The sequence below is a fragment of the Dermochelys coriacea genome, chromosome 22, assembly GCF_009764565.3.
Source record: "Dermochelys coriacea isolate rDerCor1 chromosome 22, rDerCor1.pri.v4, whole genome shotgun sequence".
Taxonomy (NCBI): Eukaryota; Metazoa; Chordata; order Testudines; family Dermochelyidae; genus Dermochelys; species Dermochelys coriacea.
In genome coordinates this window covers 15689246-15707040 of record NC_050089.1, presented here as the reverse complement: position 1 = coordinate 15707040, position 17795 = coordinate 15689246, and the positions used below count along the sequence as shown (strand labels likewise).

At 42.0% G+C, this 17795-nt stretch overlaps 1 long non-coding RNA gene across 1 annotated transcript in view; it reads right to left on the bottom strand.

Annotated features, from left to right (window-relative positions):
- LOC122457210 overlaps positions 1-17795 on the bottom strand; it is a 28000-nt gene extending 10205 nt beyond the window's left edge. Inside the window, exons 1-2 of the long non-coding RNA XR_006276644.1 lie at positions 17753-17795; positions 3404-3406 (exon numbers count right to left, since the gene is read on the bottom strand). This is a non-coding gene — a long non-coding RNA (uncharacterized LOC122457210). The remainder of the gene's footprint in view (positions 1-3403; positions 3407-17752) is intronic.

Sequence of the window (17795 nt, the reverse complement as noted above, 5' to 3'; positions counted from 1 at the left end):
CTTTTTCTTTACAAAACCTATTTTCTTTTGTTGCAAACCAGAAATGCATTGCCTAGTGTTGACTCCCTCCTCCCCTTCCAGAGAGCAAAATGGACACCTTTCCCCCTGCAAATATGTTTATTGTGCAGCAAGAAATGAAAATAACATTTAATCTTGAAGATTAAATGCCATGTTATCTGGAGACCCTCATTTGGGGCACTTATTTTCTTTACATGCACACAATTCTCTCTTGATAGAAACACTTGTCTATTTTCTCGTCAGAACCCAGACTCCTTCATACTGATCTCAGGGCTATTACTCTGTCACATTTTACCACTCTACAGAAAGAAAGTATTAAGCAAAATAGTGTTCTCTGGAGCAGGAATTGCTATTGTTAGCAAAACAATACCTGCAAAATAATTTCCTTCCAATTGTAGCCTCATTTCACACAGCAGCTAGAAGGGAGAGACAATTTATTAACTGGAGGTAGGAATACGACTGCGACTTTTAGCCTGTGAAGTGCAGGAGTCTGGATGTACATGGCTTAGATGATTAGGAAGGAGTCAAGAGGATTTCAAAACATACGTGGCACATCCTGAGTGGCTTTGCATCCCATCCCAGCAGCAGTAACCAGCTGAGCTAAAGCTGCTGGATGTCCCCTTGTTCGAGCTGGTTGAAACTTTTCAAGTGATGACAAAGGTGTTCAAAATTTAAAGTTTTAGGAGGGGAAAAGGGGTGAGGAATTGCAAAGAAATTTTCATGCAAATTTTCTGTTTTCAACCACCTAGAGAGTTGGTTACAAATTTCAAAAAACAGATTTCAAAAAATTGATGAGATTTCAAAATTTGACCCAAAAAAGGCAAAATTAAGAAAACAAACAAAACATAAGTTTGTGACTTCCACCTCCCCCACACATACATACTTTTAAAAAAATCCGATCTACCCATGATAGAATTCCAAGAGGATGGGAGAGAGGACTCACTGGATCATAGACCTTTTTCTCTTACATGCTCTACATGGGGAAATGTGCCAGAGCCATTTCTTTTGTTCTTCCCAGTGAGACCCCAGGCTATTTTTCTTTCCTATTGAGTTACATTTGGGAAGCTCTTATTGAGGGTGGCTAGGCTATGGATTTGGTTGGTGCTTTCCTGCATTCTCTCCCTCTTTATCTTTGGGCTTTGTTGGCTTTTGACTGCTCCTTTTCCTATTCGATAAGACTATGTTAAGTCACAGCACCTCTCTGTGCCCCCATTTGCCCATCTGTGAAATGAGAATAATGATCCTGACCACCTTTTATAAAGTACATTGAGATTTGGATGGACAGCTACTTTGTGTGAATTAAGCATTATTATTTATGTTACCTACTTTGGAGGATCCCAAGATGTAGAAATGCAGAGACCTCTATGGTGGAGAGGGACAGCCAAATGCATAACAGTGGTGGCAGGAGTGAATTGGGCCAACAATACTGTTGCAGGGTTGGGAGATGGAATACCAGGAGATTTTTAATACCCAGGCACATTAGACAATGCCTAGATTTTGACAGAGTCACAGATTTTAAGGCCACAAGAAACAATTATGTTAATTTAGTCTGACCACCTTTGTGACACGTCATAGAATTTTACCCAGTAATTCCTGCATTGAACCAAATAATTTTTGGTTGAGCAATAGTATATCATTTAGAAAGCCATCCAGTCTTGACTTAAAATACCTTGGCGTTCTGTCACAATCGTTGATAATTCTCACTGTGGACAATTTATACCTTATTTCCAGTTTGAATTTGTGTGGCTCCAACTTCCAGCCATTGGATCTTGTTACACCTTTGTCTTCCCATGTAGTCACTTAAGAAGTGACTTGATTACAGTCCACAAGAGCTCATCTGAAAGCAAAGCTATTAAGTGCTGGTTCATGCCCCTGGAAATCCTGAATGCCTTTATAATTGAATGTGATGTGGAAAAATGCACCTTTCTGAATATACAAGAAAAAGAGATGTCGCATTATGAACTGAATAAGGACAGGTTCCTGGGATGGCAAAGCTCCAGATCTCTAGATTCACTATTCAGTTTTTCAACAGCAAGAAAAAGAGTTTTGAGCTAATCAGGGGTTTCTAAGTGACCATGGATAATGCTGCTCTAGGGCTCTTGGCAAAAACATATTGAATAGCATAACCACTATGTCATTAAAACCAAGCAAGAGATCCCTTGCATAGCAAATCCCTCATTAAACAGAGATAGTAACATTATGGTGTCTCATGCTGTGAAATAGGAAGGCCATGGAAATAATACCAAAATAGCTGGGATGTGCATACAGCAGTTTAGCTAGCCTGGCCAGAGGGTAAAGAGAGGGGAATTTTATGAATCTCAATAGCAGACAATGATTTGGTTGCTTGGATTGAGTGAAAACTATTGGAATCCAATGGCTACGTTAGCAGATGCAGAAAGCCTTCAATTCCATTGACTAGAGGAGTGGGGATGTCACTTTGATCTTCTTGAGTTAATGAACTATAGCCTGAATTTTGCAATGTGGTTAAGAATGTTATGGATTTCACCCACTAGCTGTACTAAGTGGATTTCTGTCACCCCCTGTGACTTCTCTGCAGGCTCCTGGGCTTGGCAAGATTGTGTTTTATCCCCTGCCGACATCTACAATTTTGTCCCTTTCCTTAGCGCACTGGTGGTTTTGCACTGAATGGTGCACGAAGAGCTAGAGTTGCCTGCTGTTGTGGCAGGAGTGAAGCCCGTGGATGTCGTCTGAGTTTCACTGAGGAGAACTGATGTATGGGACAGTATGGAAAAAGCATTTCTATGAAGGCACTTCCAAAACGTGCCTGTGAAATGGCTTTGATCAAGTTTTCTACAAAAGCCTCTTGCTTCCATTTCATGGCACCTCTGGGACACAGTGCATGATAGCAACCTTGCTATTGCACATCCTTCCTACAGTAGCCTCAAGTGCATGTTGTGACCCATGACACAGTGACATCAGGTTCATGCCATGCCATGTGAAATGGTGAGCTCAGAGCATGAGCTACTCACCTCCAGTGGTAGGCAGCCACCGATTACCAATGCCGCATTCTCCTTCCCAGCAACTTTATTAAACTCCAAGCTCACAAAGTCTCAATTTCCTGCACGCTGTGAGATGGGAGTTTATTGATACATTTCCCCCACAAGCTCAGACCCAAGCTAGATGCATCAGTCCCTTGGGAGTCTGCTCAGCTAAGCCAGATGGAGGACCAAAGCTTTGGGCTGCAGCTTTAGTCATTAACAATTGAAATGTGGCCTTCACTCCAAAGAATCTTCCTAAGTGGGAGGCAGTGTCAGCGCTCTGATTTTAATTTTATTCATAGAGCCACTATTACTCCATCCGGATCATGCAGAATGAATACTAATGGGACTCCGGATTGTTTTAAGTGCAGATCTGAACAAGATACTTCCTTTCATTTTGTCAGGAGCTGTCATTTCTTACAGAGGTTGGAGAGTATGCTTTCTGATAGATTCCATTCAAACTTAAAGCTAAGTCCTGTCCTGTCGTGTGTGTGTGTGTGTGTGTGTGTGTGTGTGTGTGTGTGTGTTCGGGGTGTGGAGTGCTGTACAGATCCAGGGGAAAGAAGAAAAAAACCTGCTTCCTAGAGGAAGCTGAGTTGATGCATAAAGGAAATGAAATTACATAGGCGCTAAGGGCTTGATCATAAAGGACAGTGTTGTGATTAAGGCAGTAGTTTGAGACTCAGGGTTCAAATCCTGGCTCTGCCATGAACTCCCTGTGTGACCTTGGAGAAAGCTTTTATTCTCTCTCTGCTTCAGCTCCTCATTTGTAAAAAGGGAATAATCACCGTGTCTTGTCTGTTTAAACTCTGAGCTCTTCTGTACAGGGTGTATCTCTTGCTATGGGTCTATCCACTGGGGCTTCAGTCTCAAGCGAACCTGCTAGATATGACTGCAGTACAAATTATGAATGGGTTTTCATCTAGATTTCCTCCTCTCTCAAGATTTTTCATTTCCATCTCTGACTCCTTTGAAAATGGATCCATTTATTAGTTTGCCCCCTTTGAGAACTTTGAGTGGCCTGGCTGGGGACATACGAAATAACTCCTTGGTGCTGCGATCTCTTAGAATGGCACAAAACCTTCTCATGTTCTTTTGGTAATTGTGCTGAATAAAGGATGTCTCTGAGTCTGCTCTGAGGGCACTCCAGCATTCACTATGGATCCAAGGTGGGAATTATTCCGTTTAGCAAAGAGGATTAATGTTTCATAACAAAAGGTAGTTTATTCAATTGTATGCAAAAAAAGATAGTGGTAATGGCATGTATAAAGCTTGCTTTATTTTTGTCTATTGTATTATAAGTTTAATTCCTGTGAAAATACTGGTAACTCCATTGTATACCTTTGAGGCGAACTTGACCAGTCCCGGAATGAATTGGATTGAGTTAATTAAATACACTTAACTTTGACAGAAGAGCAACCTGATAGGCTTTCAGGGAAATGAGGCTTAAAAGCTGCTGTGAATTCTGATAGAGGGGTATGTTCAAACAGAGTCCAAAGTGGTTCTGAGACTCCTTCACTCAATTCATCTCGGGACGTCAAGTGGCGCTACTAGTCTGGATGGACCCCACACTTGAAAGTCATATTGACTCGTGTGGGCTGTGCTTCCCTTTGACCTGATCATCTGGCTGGGCTAGCTAGGCAATCAGATTCAATGCTGGCAGCCAGGTGTAGCCCCAGAGGGTGCAGGGGATCAGCTTTCCAAGCTTTTGGGAGGAAAGGGATTCCAAGTTGGCCACCACCACTCCTCCTCCTCATCAAAGTCAGGCATAAGCTCTGACTCTCACCGAGCTTAAAAATGTCTGTTAGTCCCAACAGAGTTTCATGTTCCTTTGTGGGGGAAGGGTTTTCTCTGAAGCTTTCCATCCTCAAAATATCCCTGAGTACTTTGCCTGGGTGGCATGGACTGTGCAGGCAAAAGGAGCAGGCATTCTGCCCTGCATGAGGGCTCATACATTGCTTTGGACATTAGGAACGGCTCTAGTGGGAGAAGGAATGTTGGTCAGGACAGCAGCGGGGGTGTCTCCCAAGGGGCTGTGGCCTCCCTATCTGACACTCAGGGCAGCTCTCCAGAGACGGGCAGCTGGGAACTGAGTTTGGCATGTCATTGGATGGGTGGCACATCTGGCAAAGCAGCACTCTATTGTATTGCAAGGTGGTGTCCATTTTGGGGATGAGACCTATTTGCAGTGGGAGGACCTGAAACCAATGACCTCTGACTCATAGGCAAGTCAGCTGAGACTTATTCCTTGTGGCGGGGGACTCTGAACCAGATGACCTCTGACCTGTAGGCAAGACCGCTAGCTGCCCACTAAACTAGCGAACAGTATAAATTCCAGTGTGGAAGTGCCTAAAGCGCACCTGCAACTGACCTCCTTATCTCTCTTCCTTTATGCCTTGTGCCGGTACAACCCAGTTTGCTTCTTTCTAGAGGCACTGCTGCGCTACCAGGTACCTGTGATGATCGGGGAGCTGTGTCCGCTTGTCTCCCTAGATGAATTCACCTGCAGTTTTTCAGATTGAGTCCCATTTTATTTTCCACCCACATGTCTGATCTCTCCAGTCCCTTCCTGTTATTTCTCTGTCCCCACTGGTGTTTGCAACTCCTTCAAATTGATTAACGTCTGTGACTTTCACTTATTGCTGTTTCTAGATATTGGGATAATGGAGATATTGACAGACAGGTAGATACACTCTGCTCTCTCTGCATGCACAGTTAGATGATTGAGAATAAATGAATTCTCCACACTTTGCTTGTTCTGCCCATACATTGTTCACCAGATGGAAGATCAGACTGGGATCGATCATTTACTATCAACATAGATCATCACCAGAAATAAAGATTGAGAAGCAGAGAGAAGCCAGATTGATTTTCAGGTCCCAAGTAGTGTCGTGGTGTTGGCAGTTGGAAAAACCCTCATCTTTTGACTTGTAAATGGGGTGCTTTCCGCTTGGAAGTCACTGAGAGGAAATAAACATCAAAGCTCATACTGTCATTTTAACAGAGTTCTTCTTGCTGTAACCATCACTTTAAAGAAAAAAATTGTTTTTTTGCAAAACTGTGTGTGTGTGTGTGAGACCAGAGCATGCAGCTAGAGTTCAGTACTAACTTGTGCACTGACAGTTTATGTGGGTATCACATGCTTCTTCATTCTACTCTGTGAAACCAAAAGGGAGGGGGGGGACCCAACATGTTGTTTCTTTAGCAACTGCCACATGACAGTCATCCTTTCATGATCTGTGAACTTCACAGGAGCTTTTTACAGAACCACAGGAGTGGAGCTGGTGAAGCTGTGTGCCGTTCGCATTGTTTCCAGGGAACAGGGGCTATAGTCATTTGAAAAGCCTTGTAATGCTCCATACTCCTAGCTCTGGTTTGCTCCCTGATTCCAGTCACTTTTACTTTATCATGGGAAGAAATATAATGGGGAACAACAGCACCTTTACATAAAGGATTCCTGCAAATTCATTGGACTGCTGCTCTAGAACTAAGGTTGTCACATGTCAGTGGTGGTGATCTCTCATACATATTCCCAACGAATGGAAGATATTTACTGACATAGCTTCCTAGCTGTTTTTGTTTTTGTTTTGTTTTGTTTTGGGGGTTTTGGTTTGTTTGTTTGGAGAGGAGGCAGAAGGAAGAGAAAAAAAAAATTCCACTTGCTAGTTGCGTCAACAACATTTACTTAAGCCATCCTGGACTAAATCTATTTTTGGAGTAACTCCACTGAGGTAAACAGAGCTACGCCAATGATGAATTTTGTTCCTCTCCATGATGTACCCATAGCAATTAATTTATTGGAAAAGCACTCTAGAATGAAGCGGACTTCACCAGCCAGACAGGGTTGGAATGTGTTTGTGGGGAAGAGGTAACCTAAGTGATATTAGCCAGCTCTGATTTTTAGGCTCTTCTGATACGTCATGGTATCATGCACAGGATTATCACTTGAGGCCCTGATTCAGCAAGGTATTTTAAGTCCCACAGAAGTCAGTGAAAGTATAAACTTATCTGAAGTCGGGGTGGTCTACACATGGAGTTGTTCTTCAGTGACTAATTCTGAACTTAATCCATGTTGGAAGTGGATTTAGATAAACCAGAAAAAGCAACTCTTATTCTAGAAGAAGAGAACCCACACATGCAGTTATTCTATTCTGCTGTAAATTTATGTGCTACCTTAATCTGGAGAGACTCTAATGTGTAAACAAGCCCATAGCTCCATGCTTAAACACTCAGCTAACTCAGGACAAGGGAAGGATAAGAAGCCATTAAACAACTCTCACACACAGAGCTCAGGCCTACTGCAGGTCTGTTACATTACTTTTGCCCTGGAGGTTTATTCTTGATTTACACCCGTGTATGTGAAATCAGAATCACCCCCCATCTCTTTCATACAAATGGCCTTGTTAATAAAAAGGAGAAACTAGGGAAGAGAGATTCAAAAACCAAAATGAATCAAACAAAAGGAACCCTGCCTCCATGCCATTATCTCAAAAATTTTCTGTGTGTATCAGTCGGTATTTGACTAATACAGCCTCGTCTTTTTAAATGCTTAGTTAAGATACTTAATTCAAAGTGTGGCCAATTCGGTTGCTCTGAATTATTTTCTCTGGCTCTTCTGATCTCTGATTCGCTTCCTTTCCTCTCTGACCAGTGTCCTTACTGGTGTGGTGCAACCTAGTTGGTTCTTCCTGCAAGGGCAGAGGGATTGTTTTTATTCCATTTTCATCATAAAAATGTCCTTCCCTGGGCTTTGGAGCCATCTGCCAAACGGGGCTGAGAGGAAGTAGCAACAGCTGTGTTATAACAGGAATCTTGAAAGTCCTTTAATTGGGGTGGTATGAAGTTGCTTCCACATTTCATCCTGCTCTGCTTCAGAAGTAAAATGGATCCTTCCAGTTACCAGTCAGTGGCTGTCTCCATTCTTTTGATAATTCCTTGGCAAATAAAACTACTCCATGTTGCATTTGCTCCCTTTAGGGAATGGAATTGACCTCAACAGGATCATCTAGTCCTGCTTCAGTGCAGGGGACTGGACCAAGTGTTATCTAGACCATCCCAGACAGGTGTTTGTCCAACCTGTTTCTAAAAACCTCCAGTGATGGAGATTCCACAACCCCCCTGGGGAATTTTTTCCAGTGCTTAACTACCCTGACAGTTAGGAACGTTTTCCTAATGTCTAATCTAAATCTCCCTTGCTGCAATTTAAGCCCATTACTCCTTGTCCTGTCCTCAGTGGATAAGGAGAACAATTTATCACCTTCCTCTTTATAACAACCTTTTATGTACTTGAAAACTGTTATCATGTCCCCTGTCAGTCTTCTCTTCTCCAGACTAAACAAACCCAGTTTTTTCAGTCTTTCCTTATAGCTCATATTTTCTAGACTTTTAATCATTTTTGTTGCTCTCCTCTGGACTTTCTCCAATTTATCCACATATTTTCTGAAGTGTGGTGCCCAGAACTGGACATCGTAATCCAGCTGAGGCCTTATCAATGCTGAGTAGAGCGGAAGAATTACTTCTTGTGTCTGACTTACAACACTCCTGCTAACATATCCCAAAATGATGCTCACTTTTTTTTGTTTTTGTTTTTTTGCAACAGTGTTACATGGTTGACTTGTATAGTTTGTGATCCACTGTCACCCTCAGATCCTTTTCTGCAGTATTTCTTTCTTGGCAGTCATTTCCCATTTTGTATGTGTGCAGTTGATTGTTCCTTCCTACGTGAAGTACCTTGCATTTGTCCGTATTGAATTTCAGCCTATTTAAGTCAGACCATTTCTTCAGTTTGTCAAGATCATTTTGACTTGTAATCCTCTTTTCCAAAGTGCTTGAAACCCCGCCCAGCTTGGTATCATCTGCAAACTTTATAAGTGTACTCTCTATGGCATTATCTAAATAGCTTATGAAGTTCTTGAATAGAATCCGACCCAGGACAGATCCCTATGGGACCCCACTCGCTAAACCCTTTCAGCTTCATTGTGAACCAGTGATAACTGCTCTGAGTATGCTTTTCCAACCAGCTGCCCACCCATTTTATAGTACGTTCATCTAGGCTATAGGTCTCTAGTTTGTTTATGAAAAGGTTTCATGAGACAGTATCAAAAACCTTACTAAAGTCAAGATATAGCTCATCTATTGCTTCATCCCATCCACAAGGCTTGTTACCTTGTCAAAGAAGGATTTTTAGGTTGGTTTGACATGATTTGTTCTTGACAAATCTATGCTGACTATTACTTATCACCTTATTTTCTCTCTAGGTGCTTAATAATGACTCTCTAAAAAATGGCCAACTCTCCTAAACTTTTGTTTTCCTTAGACTTGTTTCCCAAGGGATCTTGCCTACCAATTTTGTGAGTTTGCTAAACTCTGGCTTCTTGAAGTCCATTGTCTTCTGTTGTTTTCCCTCCTACCATTCCTTAAAATCGTGAACTCTACAATTTCATGATCACTTTCTCCAAAGCTGCCTTCTGCCTTCAAATTCTCAACCAGTTCCTCCCTATTTGTCAAAATTGAACTTAGAACAGCCGCTCCCCACAGTTGTTTTTCCACTCTCTCTAATAAAAAGTTGTCTCCAATGCATTCCAAGTACTTGTTGGATAATCTGTGCCCAGCTGTATTATTTTCCCAGCAGATATCTGGGTAGTTGAAGTTCCCCATCACCACCAAGTCCTGTGCTTTGGATAATTTTGTGAGTTGTTTTTAATAAAGTTGGTCTACTACAGACCATCTTTTCTTCCTGGTTAGGTGGTCTATAATAGACCCCTACCATGACATCACCTTTGTTTTTTTACCCCCATCATCCTTATTCAGAGACTCCTACTTCTGTCTCAACCTCAGTACAAGCATTATACATTTTTGATGTACAAGGAAACACCACCTCCCTCCCCCCCCGCCTGTCCTTCCTGAACAAGCTGTACCCTTCTATACCACTATTCCAGTCATGTGAATTATCCCACATGTATATAGAACCAAACATGGGGGATTGGGTTCCATCTTTGGGGATGGGCAGGAGCTCTGTGCTACTTGTCCAATGGAGGGTCTGAACGATGATGCCAGTTGCTGCATCATAAAGCTGTAGTTTACCATCCTCTGAATTCCTATGTCAACATCAGTCATTGCTAAATCCATTGCAAATTAGGGCAGCACACTGTGCCCTGGGAAGCTGCTACCTACTCCAAGACATGCCATAGAGGGTGGCAAAGCTCAATTAAAGAAAGGCGTTACTAGCGCCAATGAATGAGGTACCTGGTTCCCTGTGATCATCAAGCAACCTTGGTGCAGGATGTCCAAAACACTGCATGCTCTGGCAGCAGCAGCAGCTCCTCCTCCTTACCATTAGCAAGAAATGTCCTTGGGTGTCTATGTTAATAGGAAGGTTATGCCATGTTTATGATTCACGTTTCTCTGCCATTGCAGCACGAGGACACTAAAGAGTTATATAGTCATTAATCTGCTTCTGAGACTATCCATAATGCTGAGAGAGGTGGGGATCACAACTGTAGGTAACTGACTGGATTTTGTTTTTAGTCTAGACTGTGGGTCATTAGGCAGGAAATTTCCAGCAGGGATGTCTGGAGAGGCGTGCTGGATTTCATCCTCACCCCTAAGCATACTAGCTATTGTATTGTTTAAACCAGATGTCCTGGGGCTGTGGTGCCATTATTCAATCTTGGGCTCTGGATTATTGCTAGTTTCTGGTTATTTTTAGATACAAGCCCCGGTGAAAGACTCTGTGAACATAATCTGCTATTCCTCTGACTCGTGAGTTACAATTGGTGGCAAGAGAGATAATCTAGTAACCAAAAATACCTTGTCTACCCTTATGGGGCCTCTCAACCCAAGACTTGGTACTGTCCTGTTTTAATCATCTCCCCCCAAAAAGCACTTTTGGAAAATCCAGTATGATGCCACCACACAAACTCAGACTTGCCCAAGTCATCTCACATTGTCCACCTGCTGGCTGGAGGGTGATGATAAGCAGAATTGGATGAATACCACAAATGTTCTTTTGAATTTATTACACATTTTCTTTACTGTAGTTGCGTTCCTGTTGTGCTCATTTTCCACATGTACTCTAACAAATTAGTCTGATGAAACAGTGAGTTTTAGGGCATATTTTAGAAAATCCCATATTTTGAAAAAATGTAATCGAGGGTAACCTCACTGGAAACCCAGTTCTGCTTAGTAAATGAGGAAATGGGAACAATACCATGTGACCTAAGTATCCAATTTAAAGAGCTCACAGTCTGAATACAATCAATTTGTAACTGTGAGGGTAATTAATCATTGGAACAACTTACCAAGGATTGTGGCAGTTTCTCCATCACTGGCAATTTTTAAATCAAGATGGGATGTTTTTCTAAAAAAATCTGCTCTAGTTAAAGCAGGAATTAATTCAGGGAAGTCCTAGGGTCTGTGCTATGCAGAGGTCAGACTAGATCATCCCAGTGGTCCTTTCTGGCTCTATAATCCAGAAACACTATACAGGCTAATTATGGGCAAGTAACTAACTCATCTGAGAAAATCATGACCAACTCATGGACAGCTCTAACACAGAAAAAGCAGCAATTTATCAGGTCAGTTATTTACTGGGAATTATTAACCCAGCTAAGGAAGAATGTTTGATTGTTTTGTTCCGGCTGGAACTGGACCCACACCCAAAGGGGAGAGCCCCATGGCTTGGAACATTTAAAACTAGACTGGACAGAATGAATCACAGGGAACAATACTGCACTAGCCAGGTAATTTCTCTATATTCTCTGGACCTAATCCAGGCCCATAGCAGGTGTGTGGCAGTGTAGATAGGTATTTCAGAGCCCCCTGGAGGGGACCCTGCAGCCAGAATGTACCTGCCCCAGTGATGCTCTTAAAGTGAAGACTTGCCAAGCCAACCAGCATTCTGAGGTTTGGGGAGTTAAATCCCAGCAGGCATTTTCAGAGTCAGCTCCCAGTCATGTTGCCCAGCTGAGACATGAGCAGCAGCTGAGTCCAGTTTAAGCTCAGAACTTTAAAAATAGGGCTTGGCTATTTTCAGGGGGAGCTACTGGGTTTTTGCTGCCTGGAATTTAGGACAGGGAGTGCTAGAGAAAGCAGTCTACTGTGTTAAGTGCCTCATCTTAACTCAATGGGTGATTGCTAACCAAGCCAGTTACTATCAGGGAGATTCAGGTTAGATAGTAGGAAAAACTTTAAAATTCTAAGGCTAGTTCACCACTGGAAGTGGTGAGGCTGTGGAATCTCCATCAGTGGAGGTTAAACAAATTCAGAGATGGCTTCCATGTGGGGAGGTGGGGTGAACTAGATGGCCTTTGAAGGTCCGTTCCAGCCTGAGATTCTATGATGCTACACTAGCAAGAATAACAGAATAGAATGATTCTGTGACGACCATGCCTGGGGGCTGAAGCCAGCCAGATTCAGATTAGAAATAACTCACAAATTAGTAACAGTGAGAGGGGTTAACTTTGGGAACAAACTGAAAGTGAATGCCCTGTGATGTGTAAGTGATCAGACTAGATGATCTAATGGTCTTTTCTGGCCTTAAACCATGAATGAATCTATGAATAGCGTGTCTGTGTTTGTGCTGAAGGATTTAAGTGCTGTGCAGAGAATCTGGCCAGAGATACTGACGGGGATTGGTTTCTTTGTGTTTTCTGGGTTCCACAAGAACCCCATAGAAACAATCCTGAAATCCCAGGAAAGGATTGTTGCTTAACCAGAGCCTCCTGCAAAGCTTTCCTCCAGCTGCACAGACTCTGGCCCTGCTGCATGGTGTAATTCCATCAAATCCAACATAGTTGCACCTGCTTATGCCGGGGCTTTCCCTTTACCTCCTATCACAATGCCCCAAGCAATCCCTTCCTTTTTGCTGCCCTTTCTAACACAGGGTGCAGGAGCAGCAGCCACTCTCAGGCTCCAATCTAGTTCAGAAATCAGAGTTCCTCAGTGCTTGATTCCTCTCTTCCTGTGGTATGTGGTAGCTGCTTTTTTGCTGAGCCCATTCCATCCCTAAATTGTCACCACTGCTGTTAGTGAGGTGGTTATAAAAGTCTTCACTTTCTGTCATGATTTCTATTGCCCCTTGTACTTCAGAACCGTGCATATTTCTGTTTACTTCATTAAGTGCACCTGATGATCCTTCTTGCTGAAAGGGTTGCTAGAGAATGCAACTCCATTTTTCTTTGAGTTTCAGCCCTGAACCTGGAGTGAGGGCTCTCAAGTGGGAAAAGAGCCTGTTGCTTTTTTGTTAGCCCTCTCACAGAAGAGAATAACAGACAATTTGTTGCTGGGGACAATTAATGAGACTGTTTATTAGCAAGACAAGGTGGGTGATGTAATATTCTTTTATTGGACCGATCAAAGGTATTATATAATCCACCTTGTCTCTGTAATATCCCGGGATGAACCTGGCTACAACAAGACTGCATAATATGTTTATTAACGATCTGGAAAAGGGAAGGAGCAGTGAGGTAGCAAAATTTTCTGATGCCTCAGAACTACCTTGGACAGTGTAGATTAGATCAGACTGCAAGGAACTTCAGGAGGACCTAACAAAGCTAAGTGAATGGGTACCAAAATGACAGATGAAATTCATTGTTGAGGAACATGAGGTCGTGCACATTGGAAGGAATTATTTAAACTATTTTTACATGTTTCAGGGTTCTAAATCAATTGTGTCTATTCAGGACAAAGATATGGGGAGTAGCTCAGTGAAAAACCCTTCTTCTTCTGGTCATAAAGCCAACAAACTATTTGGCTGCTTTAAAATGGGATAGAAAATAATATTGAAAATCTGATAAGGCTATTATATAATGGCTTGCCCTCACCAGAAATATTGTGCTGAGTTCAGGTCAGTCTATCTCAAAAAAGATATAGCAGAAATAAAGGGGGCTTAGTGCTGAGAAGCAACAATGATTAGTTGCATGGGGAGATTTATCTGAGAGGAAAGATTTAAAAGGCTGGGAATGTTTAATTTACAGAGAAGACAAGACAAGGCAATATGAGAGAATATAAATATGAATATAAAAGAATGGACTGTATAAAGATTGTTTATCCACGTACTCTTTTGCATAATACAAAAACCAAGCGAACAGTCAATTAAAACCACTAAAACTAATGAAAAGAAATACTCACACACAGTATCACTGGCTTGTGGAACTCATTGCTACAAAACATTACCAAGTACAAGAGTTTAGCAGGATTCAGAAAGAATTAACCACTTTTCCAGAAAATGAGAACATCTGTGTTTACATTCAGATAAAATATATACACTCTCATGTGTCAGGGCATATGCCAATCTCTAAATGATTGGGGTTTGGAGCACCTTTCCTGATTCCATAATTGTCTATTCATGCAGCAATATCTTCAGCATCCAGAATTAGACACTCTCTGAGATGTGACACTGAAATAAATTGATCATTGATCTGATACTTCAGGTAGCTTTTATATTCCAAAACCCAGGAAGTATATGGATGCTTCTTATGGTGAATAGACTTCATATGAGTTCAGCTTCTCTGGTGGATACCTCCCTTTAGCTTGTGTTCTCAAAGGGATAGTTGAAAGAAATATTCTGAAGAGTTTCTGGATGATGCACTAATTCCAGAGACATTCTCCAGTGCAGTTCTCCTGTCTGGTTCAGTTTAGATGAAGGGCTGGCTCTGGGCCAGAGTGAATTGGTGGGCTGCAAATTTTCCACCCTAATATCTCAGTTAAAGTCAGGTGCATAGAAGGCAGAGAAAGGAAAAGCAAAAAATTCACTTGTTAGCCAGCGGATTACAGCACAGTTGTCATATCCTCTGTCTGCCTGACTCCAATTAGGCACCAATTACCCTAACCCTCATCACCTGGGACACTAACCCCTCTCCTTCCAAACACAGCAGTACCCCCAATTAAACCTCCCATGCATTGTCTCTAACATGTGCCACCAGGATTAGTTATCAGGCCCCAAGATTGATGGTACAGCTTTTCCCCGGATCAGTAATAATTCTCAAGCAACATTCAGAACTGCAATTTATTCCACTAGTAAAACATAGAGAAGGTAAATTAGAGAGAGTATAATCATTTCTTTTCTTTCTTATAAATCATGCCACCTCTGAAAACTAATGTCCTCTCTGCATGCTCAGCCAGACTCTCTGTTTCATAATTCTGGGGGATGAACGTTCATAAATGTGCATAAATGTGAGGGACTGATGGCATTTAAACCTGTGCAATCTGCACAAGGAGCTATCCAAGCAGATACCGATGGAGACTTCACGAAGCCTCTCTCCTGCCAGTCAGCTACTTCTGGTGTTCCAGTCCCGGGTTCCCAACTCCTGGCACAGCTCTTTTGATGCCCGTTAGTCCTGCCCTGCAGCAATAACTGGTTCCAGTCCTGGGGCCCTTTACAATGTTCCACAGTCCTGCTATGCAGCATTGCGCTGCTATTCCAGCCCTGGAGCCACACGCACAGCTCTGCTGGTGCACATTACTCCTGACTCTGTTACCCGAATGCGGGGACTTTCTGGCTCAGAGACAGCCAATAATGCCACGCTGGTGTGATTTGCTAATGAGGTTACTATGTCCATTGGAGATGGGGTTAAATCACCAAACTCATTGTCACTGATTTAGACCATAATCATAACATTTTACAAATCTATTTTACAAATCCACTTCCATCTGAGCATCTCAAAGCGCATTCCAGACATCATTAATCCACATTAATCCTTGTGCATTGACTCTTATACTTAGTTTACAGATGGGGAAATTCAGGCACATAGACGGTAAGCAACTTGCCTCAAGTTCACACAGTGAGAAAGCTGGGGATGAGACTAAAGATAACCCAGGAGTTCAGGCACCCAGTCCCTTGCTCTTAACCCCTTTCCACACACCTCTTCTTGATAGCCAGACCTGAAAAGCTGGTTTAGTAGTTGGCTCTGCTAAAGTCCAGTCATTATGGAACTGGGGTCCGTTTCCATTCACTAGCAAATGGAACAGTGTTTGCCCCAAAAGTAGAGCTGAAGTGCCAGGAAATTTGAAACAAAGCTTTTCCTCCAGGGTCGGGACATAGCCAGTGTATAAAAGCAACTGAGAAGCAAACATGTTACAAAGTTGTTCATGTAGTAAGTCCTGCAGGGCTTTCTGCAGCTTCCTGGGTTTTTAAACTTATAAATCAACCACCAAAATTCCTTTTGAAACACTCTGAAATTCAATCCAGGGCTGTTTAGTGTTTAGCTGCCAATGCCACAAATACACAGCCCTCTCCATAGTTTTTGACAGCTAATAAACTCATATGATTTAGCATCTCTTTTTTTTTAGAAATGTAGCTTAATAAGTCAGGGAAGGTATGGACATGGATGAGTGTGAGCTGAAATAACACCATTTACTGTATATTAATAGCAGTAAGCTATTGTAAAGGGAAATCATGCATCTCCAATCTATTAGACTTCTTTGAGGATGTCAACAAACATGTGAACAAGGGTGATCTAGTGTATATAGTGTACTTGGACATTGAGCAAGCCTTAGCAAGGTTCCTCACCAAAGGCTCTTAAGTTAAGTAAGCAGTCATGGGATAAGAGGGAAGGGCCTCTCATGGATCAGTAGTTGGTTAAAAGATAGGAAACAAAAGGCAGGAATAAATGGTCAGTTTTCACACTGGAGAGAGAAAAATAGCAAGGTCCCTGAGGGATCTGTCCTGGGACCTCTACTGTTCAAAATATTCATAAATGATCTGGAAAAAGGGATAAACAGTGAGATGGCAAAGTTTGCAGCTGACACAAAATACTCAAAACAATTAAGGCCAAAGCTGACTGCAATGAGTTACAAAAGGATTTCACAAAACTGGATAAATGGAGGGGGAAATGGCAGATGAAAATCATGTTGATAAATGCAAAGTAATGCACATTGGTTGGAGAACATAATCCCAGCTATATATACAAAATGATGGGGTCTAAATTAGCTGTTACCACTCAAGCAAGAGATCTTGGAGTCACCCTGGATAGTTCTCTGCTAACAACTGCTGAATGAACAGTGGCAGTTAAAACAGCTAACAGAATGTTAGGAACCATTAGGAAAGGGATAGATAATAAGACAGAAAATATCAGAATGCCACTATATAAATCCATGGTATGCCTACAACTTGAATACTATGCAGCCGACGAAGTGGGTATTCACCCACGAAAGTTTATGCTCCAATATGTCTGTTAGTCTATAAAGTGCCACAGGACTCTTTGCAACTTGAATACTGTGTGCAGTTCTGGTTGCCCCATCTGTAAAAAATATATTTGAATTACAAAAAGTACAGAAAGGGACAAAAATGATTAGGGGTATGGAATAGCTTTTATATGAGGAGAGATTAAAAAGACTGGGAATTTTTAGCTTAGAAAAAAGATGACTGAGGGGGAATATGGTAGAGGTCTATACAATCATGAATGGTGTGAAGAATATGAATAAGGAAGTGTTATTTTCCCCTTCACCTAACACAAGAACCAGGGGTCACACAATGAAATTAATAAGCAGCAGGTTTAAAACAAACATAAAAAGTACTTCTTAACACAACACACAGTCAACATGAGGAAATTGTTGCTATGGGATGTTGTGAAGTCCAAAAGTATAACTAGATTCAGAAAAGAATACGATAAATTCACAGAGGATAGGTCCATCAGTGGCAATTAGCCAAGATGGTCAGGAATGCAGCCCCATGCCCTGGGTGTCCCTAAACCTCTGTCAGAAACTGGGACTGGATGACAGCAGATGGATCACACAATAATTGCCCTGTTCTGTTCATTCTCTCCGAAAAATCTGGCA